The 25,944-nt window shown below is 41.8% G+C and overlaps 2 long non-coding RNA genes across 3 annotated transcripts in view; one reads left to right on the top strand and one right to left on the bottom strand.

Annotated features, from left to right (window-relative positions):
- The window catches only part of LOC147355178 (uncharacterized), a 99,140-nt gene that overhangs the window by 34,019 nt on the left and 39,177 nt on the right, over positions 1–25,944 (top strand). The gene's annotated exons all lie outside the window — the stretch shown is intronic.
- On the bottom strand, positions 8,202–13,016 carry LOC147355180 (uncharacterized). The gene is made up of 2 exons (XR_015144362.1): positions 11,261–13,016; positions 8,202–8,620 (listed from the first exon to the last, which is right to left on the bottom strand). It is a non-coding gene; the product is annotated as an uncharacterized LOC147355180 (long non-coding RNA).

Here is a 25,944-nt window from a genome sequence, read left to right as displayed (position 1 = left end):
ACAGCAGCACGCCAGGCTTCCCTTCACTTCACTATCTCCCAGAGTTTGCTCAAACTCATGTCCATCAAGTCGGTGATGCCATCCAGTCATCTCTTCCTCTGCGACCCCCTTCTCCTCCTGCCCTCAGTCTTTCCTAGCATCAGGGTCTTAAGACTTTGTTATTCTAAGTCACTGAATCTCCTCAGCAGTGATAAGATTTGCAGATAGGTTCCTAGAATGCATAGAGAGAGAAGGGAGATGTACTTCAGAGTTAATAGTGTTTCCTGTATTGTACATCTTCCTTTTATGCCCATGGAAACACAGTTTTTCAAGTTAGATGGAAAAAAGGGATATTTTAGCTTGATTACATTATAAGACTGTCCTGGAAGGAGTTATCCCTGGAGTAGTAGGGCCATGTGGCACTGGAAGCAAATATATTAACCATTAGGTTCTTCAGGGCAAAAGCATGAAAAGAGGAAGACACCCTAAGGCACTCTTTGGAAAATGACCACCCATCAAAGACACAGTCTCTCATACAAACTTGCATAAGAATGGCAAAATAAATTGTCCATTATTTTATTTTCTCTCCTTTTTGTTTGACAATATTTTGCTTCATTTCAAATTTCCCAAAACAGTGTTTGAGCATGTACCGAAGGCCAGGCATGTTGCCATGAGCTTGTATGTAGAAGCAAACACATGAACCCTGCCTGCAAGGGGGGTCAGTCGGGGAGGTCATGGAAAACAAGCCAGGACAATACAGTGTGGACAGTACTCTGATAGCTCTGTGTCCAGGTCCTGTGGAAGCACTGCTGTGGGTAGTCCGCACCATGGGGCAGGGCTCAGTCCCTGTGTAGCTCTGGACATCTGCAGGTGACCTAGAATTCCCCACCAGTGGCACCTCCCCAGAGCCCATGTGAATGGTGCTTTCTGGAGTTGGGGAATCAGATGGCCTGGACTGTAAGTCATTTAGAATAGGTACTAAATGAGTACTAAAAAGTGAATAGAAAATCATCAGGTAAGGGACTGCGTGGAGGGAAGGACATTCTACATGAGCGACTCTGCACAAATGTTTTCATGAATCAAAGAAAGCTCTAATCAGTGCGTGAAGGTTCCCATGTGTGGTATTGAATGGGCTTAGATTTTGACCTCACAGTGAAGGGAAGATTTTTGTTGTTGTTCTTTAGTTGCTAGGTCTGGGTCCAACTCTTTTGCAACCCTACGGACCTAGCCCAGCAGGCTCCTCTGTCCATGGGATTTTGCAGGCAAGAATACTGGAGTGGGTTGCCATTTCCTTCTCCAGGGCATCTTCCCGACCCAGGGATCAAACCCACGTCTCCTGCATTGAAGACAGATTCTTCACCACTGAGCCGACAGGGAAGACTGAAGGGAAGATTGTGAGGGATATTTAGTGTGGGAGCAACAGGAATCCAATTTACATTTTAGGAGACTGGATGGTGTAATTGGTGAGAAATAAATATTTATGCTATTGCTTAGCTACCATGAAATTATGAGACTTCAAGGGAACACACGTGTGTTGCAGAGGAGAGGAAGGAGATGGGCAGAACCAGGAAGACTCACCCTCAGGCTTAGCTTAATGTGACTTCCTTAAAGCCCGAAGTAGTTTTCCTTACTTCATACCATACTTCTACCTCAGTAAATTTATAACAATCTATAACACGAACACATTTGTGTGGGAGTTTATTTAACCTCTATTTTGTTACTGCGGTAGGGCATTTATTTGTTTTGCTCACTATCCTATCCAAGTATGTTGCATTGTGTTAAAATAGGGGAGATGCAAATATAGAGAGTTTTTGAGTGAATGAATGTATGAATAAAAGAAGAGGCAGGCATTCTCGGATTTCTAGCTTGAGAATCTGGGTAAATGCTGTGCCATTTGCTTCAAAGGATGCCTTATAACCTTATGAGACACGAAGTTCTGAACATGTTGAGTTTTAATAGTGGGTGCAACTCCTAGCAGGCATTGCAAAAGAGGAACTGAAAATTATGGGGGAAAAGCTAAGCCAAACACATTGGTCTAATACTCATTGGGATGTGAGCATGGCTAATGTTACAGGCTGAAGAATTGATGCTTTTGAACTGTGGTGTTGGAGAAAACTCTTGAGAGTCCCTTGGACTACAAGGAGATCAATCCTAAAGGAAACCCTAAAGGAAATCCAGTCAATCCTAGAGGAAATCAGTCCTGAATATTCATCGGAAGGACTGATGCTGAAGTTGAAGCTCAAATACTTTGGCCACCTGATGTGAAGGGCTGACTCCTTGGAAAAGACCCTGATGCTGGAAAAGATTGAAGGCAGGAGGAGAAGGGGGCGACAGAGAATGAGATGGTCAGATGGCATCACCAACTCAATGGACATGAATTTGAGCAAGCTCTGGGAGTTGGTGATGGACAGGGAAGCCTGGTCTGCTGCAGTCCATGGGGTTGCAAAGAGTCAGACACAACTGGATAACTGAACTGAACTGAACAATATGGGAGGAAGAGGGCCGACCCAGGGAGGGCAGGGAGCTGGGATGAAGAGAAGAGAGGGCTGCCTGGACAGGAATCTTGGGGATCATGAACATTTAAAAGGCAGGCAAGGAGATCCCTTGAAGGAAATCTGAAAGGTGCTTCCTGAGAAGAGGAAGAATAAGTGATGTCACCAGATAGAAGAAAGCATGGTAGTCGAACAAGGCCAAGAAGTTTGCTTAGATATGAACCAAAAACTGTTCATTAGATTTGTTAACTCAGGTTATGGCAAGAACAGTTCAAATTGTGTGAACAAAAGCCAGATTATCCTGGGTTGAGGTGGCATGTAGGGTAAGGAAATGATGAGTATAGATGGTTTTTTCTGGACACTCCTTTGCAAGATCATAGGAACTGTGGTTATGTTGTGTGAGAATATGTATGTTGAGAGCAGAGTACCTCTTGAAGGTTTTACAGCTAAATTTTGTAGGGGTTTCCCAGATGGCTCAGTGGTAAAGGATCCACCTACCAATGCAGGAGATATGGCTTAGATCCCTGGGTCAGGAAGATCCCCTGGAGAAGGAAATGGCAACTCACTCCAGTATTCTTGCCTGGGAAATCCCATGGACAGAGGAGCCTGGCAGGCTCCTGCAGTTCATAGGGTCGCAAAGAGCCAGTCACGACTGAGCACACACTCATAACTCATACGTCTCAAAAACTGGGGTAGAAGGAGATTATGAAGTGTTCCTGTCCATATTATATCCAGCTTAGGACCTCCCTGTTTATAAAAAGAACTTGGGAATGGTTCTGAGGAGAAGCACACAGATGGTTATTTGGTCATAAAATAAGACCTTGAAAATATTAAGTGGGACAGCTATCTTAAATAGGAGGAGTGCTGTTCACTCAGAAGAGGGATTATTTGTAGTTTATCATCCCCGAGGAGAGAACATGGAAAAGGACTTTGGCTGCAACCTGAGGAATGTAATTTAGAAATCACGGTGATGTGACATTGTGGTTAAATGTTCCAACAGGTTAGAGAAGTTGCTGTGATATCTCTCCTTAGAGGTCTCAGAAATTTGACGTTAAATAGTTTTGAAATAAGACCTTGAGGAGGAAACATTGGTGATTGTGATAGAATCATTTCTGAGAAGAGTTGGCCAAGGGTTCCAGTAGCCAGAGAACCGACTTGTACCTCCCTACAGCTGCAGGGTGAGCCTCTTGCCAGCTTTGTCGAGCTGACTAGATGCAAAGCGATTGTTTATCATCCCCCTGAGAGCCCTCTCAGCATCTCAGGCCCTGAGCCTGCTCGCAGTGCTTCCTGTGGGCTTCAGGTTCAGATCTCTGGAAACTTGAAGCATCCATCTGGTGTTGGCTGAGTCTAGAATTCTGGAATGTAAGATAATTTGGACAAAAGCAGGAGCTAAGTGGAAATCTCAGAGTACTATAAGTCCTCGTGAAGTTTGGAAGCCTAAAACCCTCATTTCCCTCCCTCAAATGGAGCTGAATGGATGACAGCTCATTGTGGGTGGTTTGTGTGGTCTATACACTGTTAGTCATCTTGCAGTGCTATGAGACCCAGGCCACTCCCACCACCAATTATATTTTTTTTGGTGGGAAAAGAGTATAAACCAACCACGCTATCTTCACTCAATCTTCTGTTAATTTCTCTTAAAAATTTATCCTTATGGAGGAAACATTTTGTTACTTTTTTGAAGGAAGGATTTAATAAATTATCTTTACAATGACATTGACATCATATTTTAAAGCTTTCATTGGTATTATGACTATTGTGTCTATAAAGATCTGTGTGAAAAATGTATTGACATAAAGGTTATTAAAGTCAAAACAAGAAAAAGAGAGAAACTTTTACTTAATATGTGTTTTGGTATCATGATGGTCCCCAAGTTTAAAATTACGGTCCGCTTAGAAAGAATGTTGATTTTTCTTTTACCTAATATAAATTGTTATTTAACCAGTAATAAACAAGATAAGTAGCTATTTCCATGGCTAATTATGTTTATGTGTTTATCTTTGTATATGTTTTCTATTCCATTTCCCTTTTTAGATTGATTGGATGTGCTTAAATTAGTTACCTTAGAACCTAAAACAGTTGACCAATGGCCAGAGTGAAAATATAGGATGCAGCTGAATAGAATAAGTAGCTATTAGTGTAGATTAATTAGTTCATGTTATACTCACTTAACTCATTCACTTCCTCATTTATTTATTCATTTAAAGGCTACTCTGTGCCAGGAATCTTGCTTTGCACTGAGGATAAACAACACATATCCCATGCATTCCAGAAGCTTGCAGTCTGTTCAAGGGAAACAGACGTATGAAGAAAAAAAAAAATTAGGACAATTATTGAGTTAGAACTCTCTGAGTGACATGTGACAGAGACCCAGCCTGTTAGTTTAATAAAAATGGGTATACATTGGCCTACAGAGTCCAGTGAAGTTCTGAACAAAGCATGAAAGACAGGGATGCAACCAAACTTTGGGGACAACTGGCAGTGGTAACTTCCCCAAGCACTGGATTTCTCTCTTCTACCTGTGTTTTTCTTCACAGTGACACCCTCACTGTCCCTCACTGCAGGCCAGATTCATTCCCTGTGGTGCTGTCTCACTACTGAAACTCTTGGCCATCCACGCTGTGCTTTCCTCCAAGATGATCAATTAACTTTCACAGCTTCAGTTCAGTTCAGTTGCTCAGTCGTGTCTGACTCTTTGCGAACCCATGGACTAAAGCGCGCCAGGCTTCCCTATCCACCACCAACTCCTGAGCTTGCTCAGACTCATGTCCATCAAACTGGTGATGCCATCCAACCATCTCATCCTCTGTTGTCCCCTTTTCCTCCTGCCTTCAATCTTTCCCAGCATCAAGGTTTTTTCCAATGAGTTCAAAGCTTTGGTGTAAGAAAAAAAAAAATTATTGAGAAGTTCTCTGATCATCCTGGCTTAGACCATGGGCCCAATTCTAGACCGGTCAAATGTGGCCTTTGGGAGAGAGTCAGGTAAAAGTGTGGCAGCTCTGGAAATAGATACATGGATTGAGATGGTGAGGACAATCGTGGAAGAAGACTTAGTTCCAGAATGCCAAACCGTATGTATCCTGGTTATTATAAGTGCTGTTACAGGAACTGGATCAGATATCAGTGAGGGCATAAAACGGGGCTTATTCTACTCAGGGGAATCAGTCAGCTTTGATCTGTGATCCATGAAAATGTGATCCTTGAGTTTGGCTTTGAAACATATATATTTATTTTTTAAGTAGTTTATAAGGTTTGGGTTCAGAGAGTGGACATGGGCATAAGTTTGGTGAAAAAGAAAGTCTGGAGAGATAGGTTGGGGCCAGAACATTGAAAATCATATATTTCATGTTCTGTCCTGTAGACAAATACTAAGTGATATTTTTTAAAAAGAAACATCTAAAAGTTCCTTTAGAATGTTTTCCAGCTGAGAGAATAAGACCATACATCTCACTGTTTTTCTTCTCAATATGGATATAAAAGATAATTTTCTTAAGACTGCTGCTGCTGCTAAGCCACTTCAGTCGTGTCTGACTCTGTGCGACCCCATGGACTGCAGCCCACCAGGCTCCTCCATCCATGGGATTTTCCAGGCAAGAGAACTGGAGTGGGGTGCCATTGCCTTCGACTTATGCATGTGTACTTAAAAGAAGTATATGTGGAATTTTATAGATTTTTAATAAGGTATATTAGTGTATAAACCTTGTAATGTTGGTGAGTACCCTGAAAGATGTGGTCTTGATTGCAGTTTCTGACCTTTGGGGGAGAGAGGAGAAGGACTGAAAGAATGGACTAGAAGGTGGGGAAAGTGGGAAAAGCAAGTTAGATTGAGAGGGGAGTTGGAAAAGATGGGCAGAAGATAAAGATCCAGCATTAAACTGGAAATGGAAGCTACTTTCAGGAAGAAGTGGTTCTAGGAACAGAAACAATGGTTCCACATGTAGGTGGAAATTTTGAGTAGTAACAGTAAGGTATATCAATATAAGCCTATACAGTAATTTTAGAATCATAGTTTTTGAATCAATTGAACTTGAGAACTGGAATTGATAGTCAATGGTATTCAAAATTTTATTTTGGCCATACCACGTGGCATGTGGGATCTTAGTTCCCCAACCAGGGATCTAACTTGCTCCCCCTGCCTTGGAAGCTCAGAGTCTTAACCACGGGACCTTCAGGGAAGTCCCTGAATTATTTCATTCTTACTAAGCTTTTAGAGTTGGGATTTGCAAATATTAATAACTGCTCAGTTAATTAGGCAGCAATCATGAAAACAGGAGGTTTGACTTTTATGTCTTTCAGTATGGCTGCCTCAGTGGTAAGCACATAGGAAAAGTGACCTTTTGATTGATTTCTAGCAGTTTGGCAAGTATATCTTACAGGGCACAGTAGGTGTGTACTTAGCTAAGATACATTCAAAGTAACTTCTCAACTGGAAAACTAAATTTAAATAACCAGGATTTTCTCCCAATAGTGGACTGATCTCTTACTTTTACAATCAGTGCAGTGAACCAAGACCAGTAACAGTGTGTGTGATTAGATATTTGTTTCTGGTTTGGGGAAGATTTGCTTAAAGTGGAGCAGATTTCAGAATGACAAAACAAGTTTCCCTGGCAAGTCTGGTATCAAGCTTTTGTTTTGTTATACTTGATTATGTACTTTGGCTGCATAAACCAAACATATGTTCCAATCCAATTTAGTCTCTGTTCAGAGTGATTCTCCTTATTTGTCCAAAAGTTTCAGAACTAATTTTTTTTTTTTTCCCCTCACTCTGAGCATTTAGTCCCTCATGTAGTTCAGGAACAACAGGCTCCCCAGGGATCTGGGTTTGACTCATGACTTTTATAGTTAAGAAACAAGACATGCTATTTTAGCCATTTTCAGTGGTGGCAAGTTGGATGCCAGATGTTTAAAAGAATCAAGTATCCTCCTCTTGGGCTTTGCAGGTGGCTCAGTGGTAAAGAACCTATCTGCAAAGCTGAAGACTTCAGTTTGATCCCTGGTCTCGGAAGATCCCCTGGAGAAGGAAATGGCAGTATTCTTGCCTGGGAAATCCCATGGACAGAGGAGCCTGGTGGGCCACTGTCCATGGACCAAATATGAAGTGATTAAACAGCAACAATCCTACTCTTAGGGGAGCCACATTGATGGCTTTCCAGCACTGACGAAAGAAAAGTCGTCAGACTCCTGTATGCTATAGTTGAAGCAAAATGCTTCTTGTTTATTGTCTGTGCTTCCAAAAATCATCTTGTCTCTAATGTGAAAGTCTTTAGCATATTGGATGTTTTGCCAAAGAGAAAAATGGGTTTAAAATCTCAAGCTATATATTTATGGAAATGGAAAAATGACCCAGTCTTTCCCTTCTGCTGTAGGGAAAAACCCTGTTCTTCCCTCCTATGTTTTTATTCCTGGTGTGTCTCTTTTTCTCACTCACAAAACACTCCTGACACCTCTGTTCACCAAATGTGTGGAGGTTTTTTCCCCATGACAAGCAATTGTGACACCAGCTGGGTGTCTTAGAACTTAAGTAGATTCTAATATAATCTATCTGGACACTCTGTCAGATTCTGCAGGCCAAGGGCTCAGTCCCACAAGATCAACTTCCTCTTTCCCTCCATCAGATGCCAGTCACAAACTCAAGTCATCATCTATTCTTCTGACCAATTGGCTATAGATGGGAGGTTCCAATGACCCCTTCCTTGGGTTGGATGAATTTGCTAGAGTGGCTCACAGAACTTAGGGAAACACGTGTACCAGTTTATTAAAAGATAAGATAAGAGATACAAAGAAACAGCCAGATGAAGAGAAACACAGGGTGCGGTCCGGGAGGGTCCTGAGCATAGGAGCTTCTGCCCGGGTGGAGTTATTTGCATTGCCCTTCCAGGGTGATGTGTAGCCCTGGAAGCTCTCTGAACTCTGTGTATTTGGAATTTTATGGATGCTTCACATAGGCATGATTGAGTGTTTACTCTATTTTCAGTCCTTCTCTCTTCTCAAGAGAATGAGGGCAGGGCTGAGAATCCTAAGCTTCTAATCATGGCTTAGTCTTTCCTGTGGGCACCCTCCATCCAGGAGCAGGCCAGGAGATCCCCTCCTCTGCCAGAGTTGCCTCATTAAAACAGAAGACACTTCTTCCCCCAGCAAATTCAGGAACCCTGTAAGGAACCAAGGTCAAAGATCAAATATTAGAACAAAAGATGCTCCCAGCCTCTTTATCACTTAAGAAATTACAAAAATTTTAGGAGCTGAGTGCCAGGAACCCAGGACATAGACCATTATATATATTTTCTGTTATCTTACACATTTAATATAGCTCATGGGTTCAAATGTTTGACATAGTGATATGGTAAGTTAAAAATAATTTTCACAAAAGAATTGCATTTATGCTTAATTTATAAAACTATTTCAGAGAATCATACCATTAAGGCAACAATTTTTTGGCATGCATTCTTTCTGCATTTGTTAAATGGTTTTCTCAATACTCCTGTTGGTTATATGAATCATGGGATTCCCAATTATTTGATGTTTGTGGAACATGAAATTGAGTATATTTAGACTTGACAAGTCATCCAACAAGTGAGTCACAAGTGAGAAATATCCAATACAAATATACAGTTTTCCCTAAATTCTGATTAAGAAAAAAAGAAACATGTTTACCATTTTTTGCAATTGTTTTAACAAAGGGTCATAATGCCATGCTAACTGAATACGAGTTGGACAAGTTGGACAGACAGTTTCTAGAAATTCTTTGGTCTAAGTCTTTAATTTTCAGATGAGAAAATCAGAACTAGAGAGTCGAGCTCATATGTGCCTACTCATCTTTCCAGGGACATCAGCTACTTGTGTCGCAGAGCAGCCCTGTTCCAGAGCATCACCAGAACTCATGGCCACAACCAGTGTAACCTCTGCAGTGGGTGTTGTTGTGCTGCCCTCACTATATGTGTGATTCAGTCCTATCAGTTGTGTCCAACTCTGCACCCCCATGGACTGTTGCCCTCTGCAAGCTCCTCTGTCCATGGGATTTTTCCAGGCAAGAATACTGGAGTGGGGTGCCATGCCCTCCTCCAGGGGATTTTCCCCAACCAGGGATTGAACCCGTATCTCTGACATCTTATGCAGTGACAGGTAGGTTCTTTACCATAGTGCCACAGGGGAAGCCCACCAGACAATGAGCCAGTGTCTTATTTCACTCTTGTAATAATCCATCAAAGTCCTTATTAATACTCTCATCTCAGTTTAATAGGAAAAGAGAGAGAGAAAAAGGAGAGTTAGAGGGTGAATTCATTTCCTCAACTGAGTGATGAAAAGAGCTTTGTACCCTCGTCTCCCTGACTTCAAGACCCAGTCTCTTTTCAACCATTTCACCATTAAATCATGGTGCTATGTTGCCAAGTATGGAAGGTTTAAAGTAAGTGAGTGACAAGATCAATGCAGAATTTTTGGTGGAAAAAAAAAGTCTAAACGGGGTGTGCGATTCTGGAGGGGAAGACACTCTATTCATGTCTACCGGAGTTCCTCTGAGTGGAAAATGGAAACCACCTCCCACTTGATTAAGTGCCTTCCCTGATGCCTGTCCTCAGAGTCGTTCTCATTCTCTTCCCTGCTGTGAAGCCAGGTTTAGGAGGAGATGGAAGAGATAAGCAGATGAATAAAAATAAGCAGACCAGATAATGTTGGCTGATTCATTCTATAAATAGTTATTGAGTAAATATATGTGCCAGATAGTCTTCCTCTTTCTAACCTCATAAAGCTTACACTTTTCAAAGGAGTAGCTCATATGAGTGAACATGTTTGGGGATTACTGATTAATATTTAGATATATTTAGAAGATTTTTTTCAATAAGTTTCTAATGCTAAGTTCCAAGGCTGAGCATTTGATCCCAGAAGATATCAGTGCTGATCTCTGAACTCTTAGTTGATCAGTGGCCTTGCACTACTGAAATGGCTGTTCTCAAAAAAGTGTTTTCAAAGTTCTCTGAGGCTCTGTGAACACTTCAGTTTTTGTATGTGTTGTAATTACTTGCTGAAAAAAACCCCATCCTATGGATGGTTAAAAACTCCACGGTATAGACTGGGTGAGAAAACTGAAATAGGATGTGGTATGAGAGAAACTGGCAAAACAAGGGAGAAGAAAAAAACTCCCTAGTTTTTCTTCTGCTTGGAAATAAATATGCAGGAAACTGTTATGTCAATGGCAGCCTTTGATTTTCTTTTTTGCTTTTTTTTTGTTTTAAAGCTATGGAGATACTTAAACAACAAAAACAAACTGCATCTGGAAACATTTCTAGCTGAGGCACTGTAAAAAATGTGTTGGATGATATATTGGGAGGAAAGTTGGTTTAAAGTAACACTAAAACTCAAAACAAGATAGTTTATGTCTCTGTTGTATGTCTGGAGAAAAGAAGTTCCATGCTATTAGCAAGGCTGTGCTCCCTGAAGCCTGCAGGGATCTCGTGCCTCCTAGCTTAATGTTTCATCACCTGTGACCTCTCTTCATAAGGTCACCCCATGGTCTAAGAATGCTGCTTAAGCTCCAGCCATCTTGCCACTCTGCAGGTAGCAGGTGGAAGGAGAAGAAAGGAGAGAAGTCCACTCTCTCCCTTTAGGGATATTTATCATAAGATCCACACATTACTTTTATTAAGATCCTTCAGGCAAGAATTTTTTAAAAAATGGCTACACCTAAATGCAAAATGGCTGGGAAAAAGAGTCTTTATTCCAGGGGGCCAAATGCCCAACTAGCTCAGGAATTCTATGACTATAGAAGACAAAAGGTTAGCAAGGGATAACTATACCTGTTTCTGTCACAAGATGACTCTTGCTCTTTTCTCTGCCCCAGGATCCACATAGCTATAATTTTAAATCCACAATGAGCATGCTTTCAATGAAATCTGTTCTTTCCCAATTGCTTCTGAAATGTAAAAGTGAAGTTATTCAGTCATGTTCTACTCTTTGCGACCCCATGGACTGTAGCCTACCAGGTTCCTCTCTGCATGGGATTTTCCAGGCAAGAGTAGTGGAGTGGGTTGCCATTTCCTTCTCCAGGGGATCTTCCCAACCCAGGGATCGAACCCACGTCTCCTGCATTATAAGCAGACTCTTTACCGTCTGAGCTACCAGGGAACTCTGACATGTGAAAAACTCCTTTTAATGCCCTGAGATACAGTGTGGGTATGGCTGGTATTAGAAGAAAAGGAATGCCAAATGGATTTGCAGCAGGCTCTGAGCCCCACTTGGGCTTCCCAGGTAGAACAGTGGTAAAGAATCCACCTGCCAATGCAGGAGACGTGGGTTCAATTCCTGGGTTGGGAAGACCTCTTGGAGTAGAAAATGGCAACCCACTCCAGGATTCTTGCCTGGAGAATCCCATGGAGAGTGGAACCTGGCAAGCTATCATCCGTGGGGTCGCAAAGAGTCGAACACAACTGACCACACATGAGTTGGGTCCCACTAAAATTTCTCAGAAACAGTACCATCATCTCTGCATGACCCCTCTTTTCAGTAGGATACCTTTAAAGTTGCAAAACAATTCATGTTCCTTCAGGCACCTGGAACCCTGGTGCGCCGTTGGCAGACTCAGTTCAGATTGAGAAACAGTGGGACCTGGGACTGAAACGCCTGCTGCCTGACCTCTGGAGGATTTTCCTTTTTGGAGTTTTAATAGGTGTCATCAGCCCAGTAGGGGAGACTCTTGGCAAACTCGAGATTTTCTCCTTCCAGAAGCTCACTGGTCCTGCCTCTGTGAAAGGGCCAAATTTGTCAGTGGGAAAAGAATTTTAAGAAGTATCATGAAGTAAACGATTTTGCCATGCTCTGGATATTGACCCTTACTAATAAAGCTTCTTACATTTTTAAACACAGCACTGAATCATCTCTTTAAATAATTAGTGAGTAGGGAGACAGGAGTTCACTTAGCTCTTTGAAAGGGAAAAGTCGAGTAGACTTAAGGTATATTGGGAAAAAGTGAATCAAATGGAATTGCATTAATGTTTGCAGAGTTAAATACTGGGATTATTTTTTTCAAAGATTTTTATATGTGGCTGTCCACATAGAGGAGATTTATTCTTAGGCCTCTTTCAAGTTAGATATTTGTTACCATTAGAGAGTAAACCCACTCTTCAATTATTTTCTTTCTCAGTCTCTTCCCTCATCCACTTCAAAAATGATCCAAACCTTCCAGTCCCTGAGTGTGGGACAGCACGGAGCAGAAGGAGGGAAAGAATGACAGAAACTCAGTGAAGGCCACCAGGAAGTTCTGCCAAGAAACATTTTGAAAAGGTTAATAATGCTTAGATGTCAATAACGCTTTTACCTTGAAGTAATCCAGCTACTCTGTGGAGTTTAAATTATCTGTCTGAAAGTGGTGATTCAGAGTTTAATTATCTACTTGTAATACATAGAAATATTTGGGTGGACCAAGTTCATTCGTGGATGTTGGTCAGTTTTCTGAGTTCTAAAAAGTGTTGCTCATTATACCGTGTGGAGCCTGTGTTCTTCACCCTTGCCAGCTAGAGTTATATCGGTTTCCAAATTCAGAACTGTGACAACATTCCAGCAAAAGTTGTTTTTACGGTCTTTGACCAAGGAGAAAAGAAAAAGTATTGGATAAAGTATGGGAGAATTCTTCTCCTAAATTTCCTCCCACCAGAAAGAAACAAAATGAAAAAAAAAAAAAGGAATCAGAAAACAAATGGGTGTCTGGGAATCCAAAGGATACATTTCCTCATAATATACCTGTCTCAGGGAAAGTTTGCAGCAGAAATGTTCGCCTGTTCCTCAAATGTCATAGCTTTCCTTTGGTCTCTCTCGGTGGATCTGATTTCTCAGCCATACAAGGTATTCCTAGTTGTTTCTAGTATTTTCAGTGGACAAGAATCATCTGGTACATAATCCATGGCTGGGCCAGAGGCTGAGCGCAGCTGGCCACAGCTGTGCTGGGGGTAGCCTGAGAACCGAGCTGTTCGTAGAAGGTGGTTTAAGAAGGCATTTGCAAGCGGACCAGACGGTGGGCTCTGTGCCAGTCTCAGCTGGTGGTGGGGGTCAACCTTCTGAGGGAATAACACTGGTCATTGGTGGTCATAGATATGGAGCTGAACAGAAAGTGGGGCCTTTGCTACCCTGAAGGCTGCTGTCACAGCTGACTGTCCACCTCTGTGGGGTCAAGTCACAGGCCTGGTAGAATGAAAGGCCATGCCCTTTTCATTCCCACCTTTAAGGCTTTTTTTTTCACCATGAATTCTTCTCTGGAGAAATCTCAGCAGTGGCACTGCATTTTCTTTAAAATCTAAATGTGTATTTATAGGGACTCTTTAAATAATTTGTGTGTGATGAATTCTGAAAAGCATGTAATGCCTTGTTCAGGGAGTGCTGGTCCTCAGAGTGTGCAGACTTGTGCCAAATTGTCACCCCAGGGCAGCAGTAGATCAGCAAGTAGGAAGAGGAACAGGATGAAGAGTCATGAATTGGTGGGAGGGGCTTGGTTAGGTTTTAGACAGATAAGGAAGGAGTTGGAACTCAGAGAGTAAGATACCCCTGGATATCATAGATTAGAATGAGCAAAGGTCAAACCCAGAGAAGTATCAATAGCAAGAATTTTTCATTCCTGAGGTATCAAAATAGATGGCATCCAGGCTTTAGGTGTTGGGGTTACAGCACACAGAGGCAATGCTGAGACAGGCTTTTGGCAAAAACAGAGGCTGTTTTCACTTTTTCCTTTTATGTACTTCTGACTACATGTGGGCGCTTGTTGCCAAAGGGAGACTTGTGGGCTGTCCCCTCCTGATTTAGCAATGCCAGAGGTAGTCAACCTTCTGGGAATCACTAACACACATGTATCTAAAGTTAGTCATGGCTTTGTGACCATCACTTATTTTGAAAGTCCACTGCCAAGTGAAGTTACTTTGGAAATGAAAATCCTTTCTCAATATAAGCAGGGGACAATTGAAAATCATTTTACACATTCAAAGAAATAGTTAAATTGTTACCCTATTCACTGCTTCTGGGGGGATTGAATAAGAAAGCTTTATGATAAAAATGAAGGCCCTAAATGTTGGAGGACTTTGCATGAAGTTTAATGTCTTTTGTGGTATGGTAACATAGCATTTTCCTGAGACAGCTGAATAAATCATGCAGAATTAGTATGTGAAATAAAAAAGTAACAGGATATTGTAGTTAAGGAAAAAAAGCCATGAAGATAAAGGCTGCCTAAGGTTGAAATTTCTTGGTGGCATTAATGAAGATGGTGCAGTGTCAGCGAAATCTCACACCAAATGGGGAGATCTGGGCCACACTATTTGTGTGCATTGGAGGGATGGAGGCCAGCCGCTTTCTTTTTTTCCATGCATGTGTTTGTCCATATTTTCAGGGCTATTGGCAAATGAGTACAATGTGCATGAGCTGAAACTTGCTCTGTGGTTCTGGGGGCCTAAGGAGAGGGATGCCAACCCAGGTACAGCTTTCAGCCTCTTTCCCGTCCAGGTTAAAGTCAACAGAGTAAGAGCCAAGGCTGCTGCTGCTGCTGCTAAGTCCCTTCAGTTGTGTCTGACTCTGTGCGACCCCATAGATGGCAGCCCACCAGGCTCCCCCGTCCCTGGGATTCTCCAGGCAGGAACACTGGAGTGGGTTGCCATTTCCTTCTGCAATGCATGAAAGTGAAAAGTCAAAGTGAAGTCGCTCAGTCATGTCTGACTCCTAGAGACCCCGTGGACTGCAGCCTACCAGGCTCCTCTGTCCATGGGATTTTCCAGGCAAGAGTACTGGAGTGGGTTGCCATTGCATTCTCCGAGAGCCAAGGCTACCACTCCTCTGTTAAGGGCTGCCTGGAGGGTTGAGGGCCTCAGGTAGCTCAGCCCAGAATTTCCTCTCTGTGTCCCTCATGCATATGCATGTACTTAGATGCTGTGGGCTGGCCCTGCTGTCCACTGGCAGCAGTGTTTTTATGCTTCACCGTACTTTATCCTCCATCTCCACCCAAAGAACAATTTAACCTTCTTTTCAGTTCCTGCTACAAATGATTGGAGAGTTCCATGCATTTAAATAAATGAGTACTCACCGAGTGCTTTTTGTGTATGTTGTACCAAACTTGAAGCTGTGGCAATCGAAGAGTTTATTAATTATTTTTTTAACTGAAGTATAGTTGATTTACAATTCTGTATTAGTTTCAGATGTAGAGCAAAGTACACACATATATATACACTTTCAGTTCAGTTCAGTTCAGTTGCTCAGTCGTGTCCAACTTTTTGCGACCCCCATGGATTGCAGCACGCCAGTCTTCCCTGTCCATCATCTACTCCCAGAACTTGCTCAAACTCATGTCCATTGAGTCTGTGATGCCATCCAACAATCTCATCCTCTGTTGTCCCTTTCTCCTCCTGCCTTCAATCTTTCCCAACATCAGGGTCTTTCCCAAGGAGTCAGTCCTTCACATCAGGTGACCAAAGTATTGGTGTTTCAGCTTCAGCATCAGTCCTTCCAATGAATATTCAGGACTGATTGCCTTCAGGAAGGACTGGTTGGATCTCCTGGCAGTCCAAGGGACTCTCAAGAGTATTCTCTAACACCACAGTTTAGAAGCATCAATTCTTCATTGTTCAGCTTTCTTTATAGTCCAACTCCTGGAAAAACCATAGTTTTGACTAGACAGACTTTTGTTGGCACAGTAATGTCTCTACTTTTCAATATGCTGTCTCGGTTGGTCATAGCTTTTCTTCCAAGGAGTAAGTATCTTTTAATTTCATGGCTGCAGTCACCATCTGCAGTGATTTTGGAGCCCCAAAAATAAAGTCTGTCACGTTTCCATTGTTTCCCCAACTATTTGCCATGAAGTGATGGGACAGGATGCCATGATCTACGTTTTTTAAATGTTGAGTTTTAAGCCAGCTCTTTCACTCTCTTCTTTTAACTTCATCAAGAGACTCTTCAGTTCCTCTTCACTTTCTGCCATAATGGTGGTGTCATTTGCATATCTGAGGTTATTGATATTTCTCCCGGCAATCTTGATTCCAGCTTATGCTTCATCCAGCCCGGCATTTAGAATGATATACTCTGCGTACAAGTTAAATAAGTATATATCCTTGATATACTCCTTTCCCAATTTTGAACCAATCTGTTCCATGTCTGGTTCTAACTGTTGCTTCTTGACCTACATACAGATTTCTCAGGAGGCAGAGATAAGGTGGTCTGGTATTCCCATCTCTAAGAATTTTCCAGTTTGTTGTGATCTACACATACAAAGACTTTGGTGTGATCAATAAGGCAGAAGTATATGTTTTTCTGGAGTTCTCTTGCTTTTTTGATAATCCAACAGATGTTGACAATTTGATCACTGGTTCCTCTGCTGCTGCTGCTGCTGCTGCTGCTGCTGCATCACTTCAGTCATGTCCAACTCTGTGTGATCCCATAGACGGTAGCCCACCAGGCTCCCTCGTCCCTGGGATTCTCCAGGCAAGAACACTGGAGTGGGTTGCCATTTCCTTCTCCAATGCATGAAAGTGAAAAGTCAAAGTGAAGTCGCTCAGTCGTGTCCAACTCTTAGCGACCCCGTGGACTGCAGCCTACCAGGCTACTCTTCCCATGAGATTTTCCAGGCAAGAGTACTGGAGTGGGGTGCCATTGCCTTCTCCAACTGGTTCCTCTGCCTTTTCTAAATCCAGCTTGAACATCTGGAAGTTCACCATTTACGTATTGTTGAAGCCTGGCTTGGAGAAGTTTGATCATTACATTGCTAGCATGTGAGATAAAGGCAGAGTGACAGTGAAAGTATTAGTCATTCGGTCGTGTCCGACTCTTTGTGACTCCATGGACTGTAGCCTGCTAGGCTCCTCTGTCCATGGAATTCTCCAGGCAAGAATACTGGAATGGGTTGCCTTACCCTTCTCCAGGGGATCTTCCTGACCCAGGGATTGAACCTGGGTCTCCCGCATTACAGGAAGATTCTTTAGTGTATGAGCTGCCAGGTAAATCCCACATAAATATTAGGAAGAGTTTAAAAGATATTCTCCTTGCCCAGTGAATGCCCGCTAAATGTCCTTACACATAACACTCAAATAGGGTGTGGAGGAGGAGTACTTGTAGTAGAGCTAGAGTTAGGGAAATTACAAAGACAGGTTGTATGAGAACCAAACATTACACAGATGAAAATTTTCATGGGTTCCAGTACCTGTGTTCTTCTATAAACCTTTCCTGATATTTGTGTAAACCTTAGGAATGCAGGCATGTGTTGACATACACCCTTATTCCTTTCCCACAGTTGTTTTTTCTTAATTTCATGAGGACACAAGTTAGTGGGAAAAGGCCAATGAGGAAATTTTGGTGTGTATAGGGGAGAACCCACACATAATATTTGCATTTCAAATGAGAAAACCCAAAGGGAACAAAGGTACTCGATACACAGGATGCTGGCAAAATATTTTACCAGGATGTGGTTTTGATCAGGTTGCTATTTCTGCTGGGATAGAATGTGCTTTACTTTTTGAAAATTAACTCTTGATCTCCCTTAAACACTCTTCATTATGGCCCCTTTTCTGTTCATTGAAAGCTTATGTAGAATTATACACTACCTGCTATTCTGCATTCATTCTAGGCTAGCTTGCAGAATTTCAGGGAGAAGCCATGTAAGTCTTCAACTAGGCTTAGCAGCTGAGATCACAGGAATTCTTTTTCTTTGCCCCCACTGTGAGTCTGAAGGCTAGAACCCTGACTGTTGGCACATGACTAGCTTTCATGGCCAAAATAGTCTCTAGAAATGAAAGAGATGCCTTTCCGTAGTCCCATGAATCAAACAGGACTGGGTTCCATTCCTTACTTGGGAATAACTTAACAATTATTTTCATTCTAGGTGATGTGGTGACTTATATGTGGTGCCAGTATATTCATTTTCACCTCTCATCCTCATTTTTCTACCTGCCTAAGTATAAAAGGAGCATGATAAAATGATACGTTAGTGGCTATAGGTAACAAGTTTCTCTCTGTGTATCTTTGCCATGGGAAGGCCTGCTAAAGAATTAGGCTTGGCTTTTTTTGTCATTTGGAGCAATTATGTTGAATGGCCCTTAGCTTTAGTTTTGGCTTTGTAATGAAATGCATAGCCAAGGTGTCAATATGGCAGCTACGAGTTTAGGTATCATTCTGCCATAATGACTATACCATGGGGTGAAGGTGGAAACCAGAAAGTTCAGTTTTGAAGTCTGAAAGCAGCAGAGAACAGATGAGGGTAACAGAGCAAAACTTACTTCCAGCCTTGACTGTTTCTGCCAGTACATTCTTGTCTCATTACTTCACACGGACCAGATAGGAAACAAGGTGTTCTGCAGACAGCCCCAGGATTCCTGCTAATCAGAAGAGCGGGAGATCTGCTTACACACCACAGGCAACCACACATCACCTGCTGGCCATGTTCAGCTCTTAGATTACAGCAGTTCCTCAAACTTCACCTGTCTGCATATGCTTGGGGATTCTGTGGGTCTGAGATGGAGCCAGCTATTTCTCATATTTAATAAGATCCCAGGGGATGCTAATGCTGCTGGTCTGTGGACCACACTTGGGTACCAAGGCCCTAGGGCATGAGGCTGAAGTGGCCTAGAGATCAGGTCTGATAGCAATACCAACAGGTTAATTTATCTCTAATCCATGAATTGACTGCACTCTGAGCCTTAGTTAACCTCCTTTTAAATATTTACTCTTGGTCAGGAAGAGAATTGAGTGTTGACAGAAGAAGAACAGACCTAGGGGTGGAGGGTCTATGATGGTCTCAGGATACTGGGGGAACCCTCATACCCACACTCTCCCCTAATTGCTTGAGCTCTACCTGTTAGAGGGCCATTTGTGTTAACAAATAGTGCCTTTAAAACGTTAGATCTCAGTATGAATTAGTTTCACTAGCTGGTTTATTTCCAACTGGAAATTGCTGATGGGAGAGATGGGTCATTGAGGGAAACCTGGGATAAGAATAGAGTTTAAAGATTTGCACAGTCTTTAACACTCTTGTGTGTTTCCTTAGTGCTGTGCTGTGCTAAGCTGCTTCATTCGTGTCCGACTCTGTGTGACTCTATGGATTGCAGCCCGTCAGGCTCTTCTGTCCATGGGATTCTCCAGGCAAGAATACTGGAGTGGGTTGAAATTCCTCATCAAGGGATCTTCCCCACTCAGGGATTGAACCCATATCTCTAATGTCTCCTGCATTGGTGGCGGGTTCCTTACCACTAGTGCCGCCTGGGAAGCCCATGTTTCCTTGTTTCCTTTACTTTCACCTTACTACCAGACTTCACTTTATTTCTGATACTTATGATCACCAAATTTTGGGTATATTTTTCCCCCTTGTTGTTGTTCAGTTGCTCAGTTGTGTCCAACTCTTTGTGACCCCACAGACTGCAGTGCCAGACTTCTCTGTCCCTCACCATCTCCCGGAGCTTGCTTAAACTTATGTCCATTAAGTGGATAATGCCATCCAACCATCTCGTCCTGTGTCATCCTCTTCTTCTCCTTCTTTCAGTCTTCCCAGCTTCAGTCTAGGTTAAAAAACAAAACAGAAACTCTGAAGGAAACATTCTCCACCTTTTTTTTTTTTTTTCCCAGATGTATTTCTCCAGGTTTGGCTACAAAAAAAAAAAAAAAGATTTCTTACAGTGTTTATACCTGCTAGAAAATCAGGATATTCCAGAAATCTCACAGTGTCCAGGCCAGTTTTCTTTCCAAATCTGGAGTAAAGCACTCTCTTTTCAAATTTAGAAAGGTCAGTTATCAGATTTGTGCATTTATACTGGTTTTATGTCAGTAATACCAGTGTGACTGGAATGCTTCAAAAGAATGCTATTCCTTAGAAACTTTTGAAAGAAAAACACTTAGAAATACTTTGACCATTGTATGGTTGGGATTTTTAGCCTCAGTGGCCCTGGTGTACTTATGGGCATGGAATTATTTCAATTGCATCATAATCTTCCACTTCAAATTAAGTTGATTTTTTTTTTTAAACAGCAAATTGTAAGAATGAGAATCTTAGGAAGGACAGTAGAGAAATGACAGGTGCTATAAGTCTCTTTATTTAACTTATTATGTTTAATAATTATAATTACATTAGTGCATAACTCCCTTAGGGTCAAAGATTAGGCAATCTAATGGAATAAGATTTAGGAAATCAGGCCCCTGATGACTACAGTAAGTCCCCTACACACGAATGAGTTCCCTTCTTAGAGCCCAGCAAAGTAAGCCTAGGTACCTACACAATCAGCTGTATAGTACTGTGCTGTAATAGATTTATAATACTTTTCACATAAATAATACATAAAAAACAAGCAAACACAAACATTTTAAATATTACAGTACAGTACCATGAAAAGTGCAGTAGTAGAGTATAACAGCTGGCGTACAGGGACTGGTAGCAATACCAGCTACATTACCACTGCTTATGTGCTTGGCTCCGAACACCCTGGTCTTGAAATAAGGATACAGTACTACTATACTCGACAGCTCTATACAGTAAAGTCCACAAAAGCACAACCACCTGTAGGGAATGCACGCACATGACAACGTATGCCAGATACACGAGCTAACTTATGTGATTGGACATGCAAATGCACGTTTGCATCTTTGAACATTTAAAACTTGAAGGTTTGTATGTAGGGGTCTTACTGTACAGGATTTGAATTTCTACAATTTAATTACATCAACTGTATCATAAAACATTAATGCTTGGTAAACATGATCCATAATCCTTAGTTCAGTTCAGTTGCTCAGTCATGTCTGACTCTTTGCAACCCCATGGACTGCAGCACGCCAGGGTTCCCTGTCTATCACTAACTCCTTGGTCTTCCTCAAACTCATGTCCATGGAGTTGGTGATGCCAACTCCCAACCTGGGGACCCAGCAAAGGGACTGAGAACTCTGAGGGAATTTGACTTTGGAGGCCATTGGGATTTGTTTGCAGAACTTCCACAGGTCTGGGGAAACAGACTCTTGGGAGGACACAGCCAAAACCTTGTGTGCACCAGGAGACTGAAGAAAGGAGCAGTGTCCCCACAGGAGACTGAGTCAGGTGCCTGTGAGTGTCCAGGAGTCTCCAGTGGAGGGGTGTGTCGATAACTTGGCCTCAGGCTAAACAACAGGGAGGGAACACAGTCCCACCCCTCAACAGAAAATTGGATTAAAGATTTACTGAGCATGGCCCCGTACATCAGAACAAGACCCAGTTTCCCCCACAGTCAGTCTCTCCCATCAGGAAGCTTCCATAAACCTCTTATCCTTATCCATCAGAGGGCACACAGAATGAAAACCATAATCACAGAAAACTAACCAAACTGATCACATGGACCACAGCCTTGTTTAACTCAGTGAAACTATGAGCCATGCCCTGTAGGGCCACCCAAGATGGATGGGTCATGGTGGAGAGTTCAGACTAAAAGTGGTCCACTGGAGAAGGGAATGGCAAACCACTTCAGTATTCTTGCCTTGAGAACCCCATGGACAGTATGAAAAGGCAAAGAGATAATCCTTAGTAGCTGTCTTTTAATAAATAGTGATTTCAAAGCAACAGGTACTGTTTATTGAAGATAAACTATAGGGCTAACACTCCTCTAGGTACATTACAATCTTAGCTCATTTAGACTTTGTTGATTACCTTTTCCTGGTAAAATGATGATAACCATGGCTATTGGTTATAGCCTACATGTATGCAGTGTTTTATGACACTTTCTCTATATATTTTAATTAACCTGGTCAGTATTTCATGAAATAATTCTAATTTCCTGATACAAAATTTTGCTGAGATTTCATAGATGATTGTGTATGTGTGTGTGTGTGTGTGTGCGTGCGCTCAGTCGTGTTCGACTATTTGCAACCCCATGGACTGTAGTCTGCCAGGCTTCTCTGTCCATGGGATTCTCCAGGCAAGAATGCTGGCGTGGGTTGCCATTTCTTACTCCAGAGGATCTTGCTGACCCAGGGTTTAAACCCATGCCTCCTGCATTGGCAGGAGGATTTTTTTAGCCCTGTGCCATCTGGGAAGCCCATAGAGAATATTGACTGTGAATCAAAACTTTGCATCTCGGGTGGAGAGAAAGCGGAGAGAGCATTTTTTCCTTTCTCTCCAATCCAACTGTGAAGAGTGAGACAGGGGTGTCTGTGTGGAGCTGCTGGACTGAAGATTTTCATCTACAAACCAGCTGTTTGGATTTCCTTCCATGTTTTCTCTGTGTCTGCTCTGCCTGTGAGCTTAAGTTTCCCTCTCTCTATTGTAATACCTTTTTTCTTTCATCTTGTCTTTTCAAATTTAAGTCATGTTGGTTTAGATCTTCTGGTAGTTGGCTTATCTTGATGCTGACTTTGGCCAGCTTTTAAAAACTCTCCTACTATTGAAGGCAAATGCGGTTACCATTTAGATGATAAATGTAAGAATGTTTCACATAAGGAGGCCTGGTAGATGTCCATTATTGAAAATTTAATAAAATTACCTGTAATCATATTGGCAAAGCAATTCCTTAGGGCCATCTGCTCATTTATTAAAATGATTTTTTAAAATATATTGAACCAGATGATGGTTTTCTAGTAGGATTTCACCTGTATTGGCCTTTTTTTTTTTTTTTTTTTAACTCTAAGGTATACTTTTTATTACCTCCTATATATCCCATCCCATTATCAGCCTATGATAGGATCCCCTAGAGTAAAGGTGTTTTGTCTTTTTTTTTAAACTAGATCACTCTGTTCAACTTTCTATGCCATTTATGAGTTATCCTTCTACACATAAATGGCAGAGTGGCGTTGCTTATGGGCTACCTCTGTCCTCATGAGATGCCAGAACCTTCTCTTCCAATTTTTTTCCTACAGTTTTTCTTTCATTAGGATAATACCAAGAATTGCAAGCACCCTGGTAGGCTTATGATCTGGTGCCATTTAAACCAACTATCTGTCCATCATTCATTTATTTCACGGGTTGAAAAGAACCAGATTATGCTTTAATAAAAATCATACGAAATGCTATGTGGCATCCTGGAGATCTTGGAATAGTAAACAGGCATTAGTGGAAAAACTGGTGATTTGAATAAGGTCTGTGGTTTGGTTAATAGTATGTCCATCTTCAGTATTGACAAATGTAACATGGTTCTGCCAATGTTAACATTCGGGTAAACTGGATGAGGTTATAAAGGAATTCTCTCTACTCTCTTTGTAATTTATCTGTAAATCTATAATTATTCCAAAATAAAACATTAAAAAAAATTCCAGCCCCTAAATTATATGCCTTTTCTTTCTTCTTTTTGTAATTTTATTTGTTTACTTATTTTTAACTGTGCTAGGTCTTCACTGCTGTATGCTTCTCTAGTTTCTTTTCCTCGCAGAGAGCAGGCTGTATTCTCCAGTGGCAGCACTCGGGCTTCTCACTGCAGTGGCTTCTCTCATTGCAGAGCATGGTCTCTAGGACGCATGGGCTTCACCAGCTGCAGCGCTTGGGCTCAATAGTTGCAGTTCCCCGGATCTAGAACACAGTCTCAATAGTTGTGGCGCACAGGTTTCGTTGCTCTGCCTCATGTGGGATCTTCCCGGACCAGGGCCGAAACCCATGTCTCCTGAATTGGTAGGTGGATTCTTTACCACTGAGCCACCAGGAAAGCCCCTGTATGCCTTTTCTTTACCTTCAAAATAAATGTTATTATGTGTCTTGAACACAACATAACATTTTAACATCCTTGGAATTTTATTTCACATTTTTTTCTGTCATGTAATACGAGAGAATATTCACCAAGGACACTCATTAAATATAGGTGTAGCTTACATGGATCTAATGATAGTCTTGCAGAAAATACCCACGAAGGTTTTCCCCCTTCCCCTGGATTATGTCAGCTAAACATTTGCAACATCTTGGCATTTCTTACTCTAGTTTTCTTCTGTGTAATATTCCAACATCTCAGAAAATGTGTTAAAGAATTGAACACAAGTAATAGATGAAAAGATATGGGTTGCATATGCAGAAAATTTTAGAAAATATTACAAATGTGTGCAAGCATGGGTTGCAGAGGAAGAACCCTAGTCAGTGTAATCCCTAGTAATTGACAATCTTGCTGGGTTTAGGTGATGTGCTCCCAGCATCTGCATCCGTGGTACACGCTGAGGGGTTAGGAAATTTTGGAACTGTGTAAATTGAGGTTCACAATTTTACTTTGTTCTCCTACAAAAAAAATGTGTTTCCTGGTTGGCTCAAGATGATAATTATGGGACTTCAAATTTTAACAAACAAATGAGTTAGATATTTATTTTGGTGAGGAGATTTTGAGGTCTTCAAAGCACACCCCTAGGTGATCTTTCTTTCCAGATGGAGCCTTTATGGAAGACATTGAGTGACAAGTGTAGAGACCCAGCGCTGGTTTTTGTCTGTGGGAGAGATGTTTCTTTCCACACTGTGGAGAGTTGTGACCAGATACACAAAGGCAGGAAGACTCAGCCATAACCGCCCATACCACTATCGCTAGTTGAGAGGGGAAGAGGGTGTCCTCCAGCCAGGCGATCCTGGATGCAGCTGTCACTGTGTTAAGAACTCACCCAGTGACAGCTACACATATCAAATCTTTATTGCCACATACTCTATTTCATATGAAATAGAATTTTATATTCATACCAAAAATATAAACTAGAATGACTGACAAGAGCAGTTATGATATCTGTAATTAACACTAGTCATTCTTCAATTGTGAGCAAAGACTTCTGAGTCAAAAAGAACTGGACTTTTATCCTGGCTCTACCATTTGCTTGCTCTAGGACCTTGGGTAAGTGGCTTATCCCTCTGTACTTCAGATTCCTTGTTATATAAATTGGAGATAAAAATAATGTCTATTTTATAGGATCGTTCTGTGGGCTTCTGAATGTAAAGTGCCACAATCAGCAGAGAAGACCCCGTGAGAACTGATTACGTGTTCACCCACCCCCCTCATTCCAAGCTTTCTCTAGTGTAACTGAGGAACAAAAGGGCTCCCTATGCACATGAACATGTGTGTGCACAGGTACACAGTGTCCCCAAGCTCTGGCCACACATGGAGTTTCCATTCCACTTCTGATCTTCTCTAAGACCATATTCCTTCTCCTCCTCCTCTGACTTCCTTCCTCCTCCGTTGCCAATACCCTCTTTTTCTCCTTTTTCCTTCTTCCTCTTCCCCCTCCTTTCTCCTTCCCAACATTTTTCTTCTCTCCTCCTCCAGGGGCTCCTCCTCTCTTACTCCCATTTCTCTCCCCAAAGTTTTCAGAGTTCTTAACAACAGGTACAGTGGGGAATGTTCACATGTACAAAGGAACCAGGATCAAACCTCAGTGTTGAATTGCATTGTTGAGAATCCCAGACCTTTCTTTTTCTATAAAAGCTGCCTAATGCTGCATTAGAAGCAAACTTAGTCCTGAAGCAGTCCACTGACTGTAAGTAACACAAAGCAGACAGAATTCTCCTTCCCTCTAAGCAAAGTGGCCATTCAAAAGAGGAAGATGTGTAAAAGGGGAAAAAAAAAAAATA

Source organism: Bos grunniens, chromosome 17, assembly GCF_055505025.1.
Source record: "Bos grunniens cultivar Pamir isolate PY7600 chromosome 17, Bosgru_T2T1.0, whole genome shotgun sequence".
Taxonomy (NCBI): Eukaryota; Metazoa; Chordata; class Mammalia; order Artiodactyla; family Bovidae; genus Bos; species Bos grunniens.
This window is presented reverse-complemented; position numbering and strand designations above follow the sequence as displayed.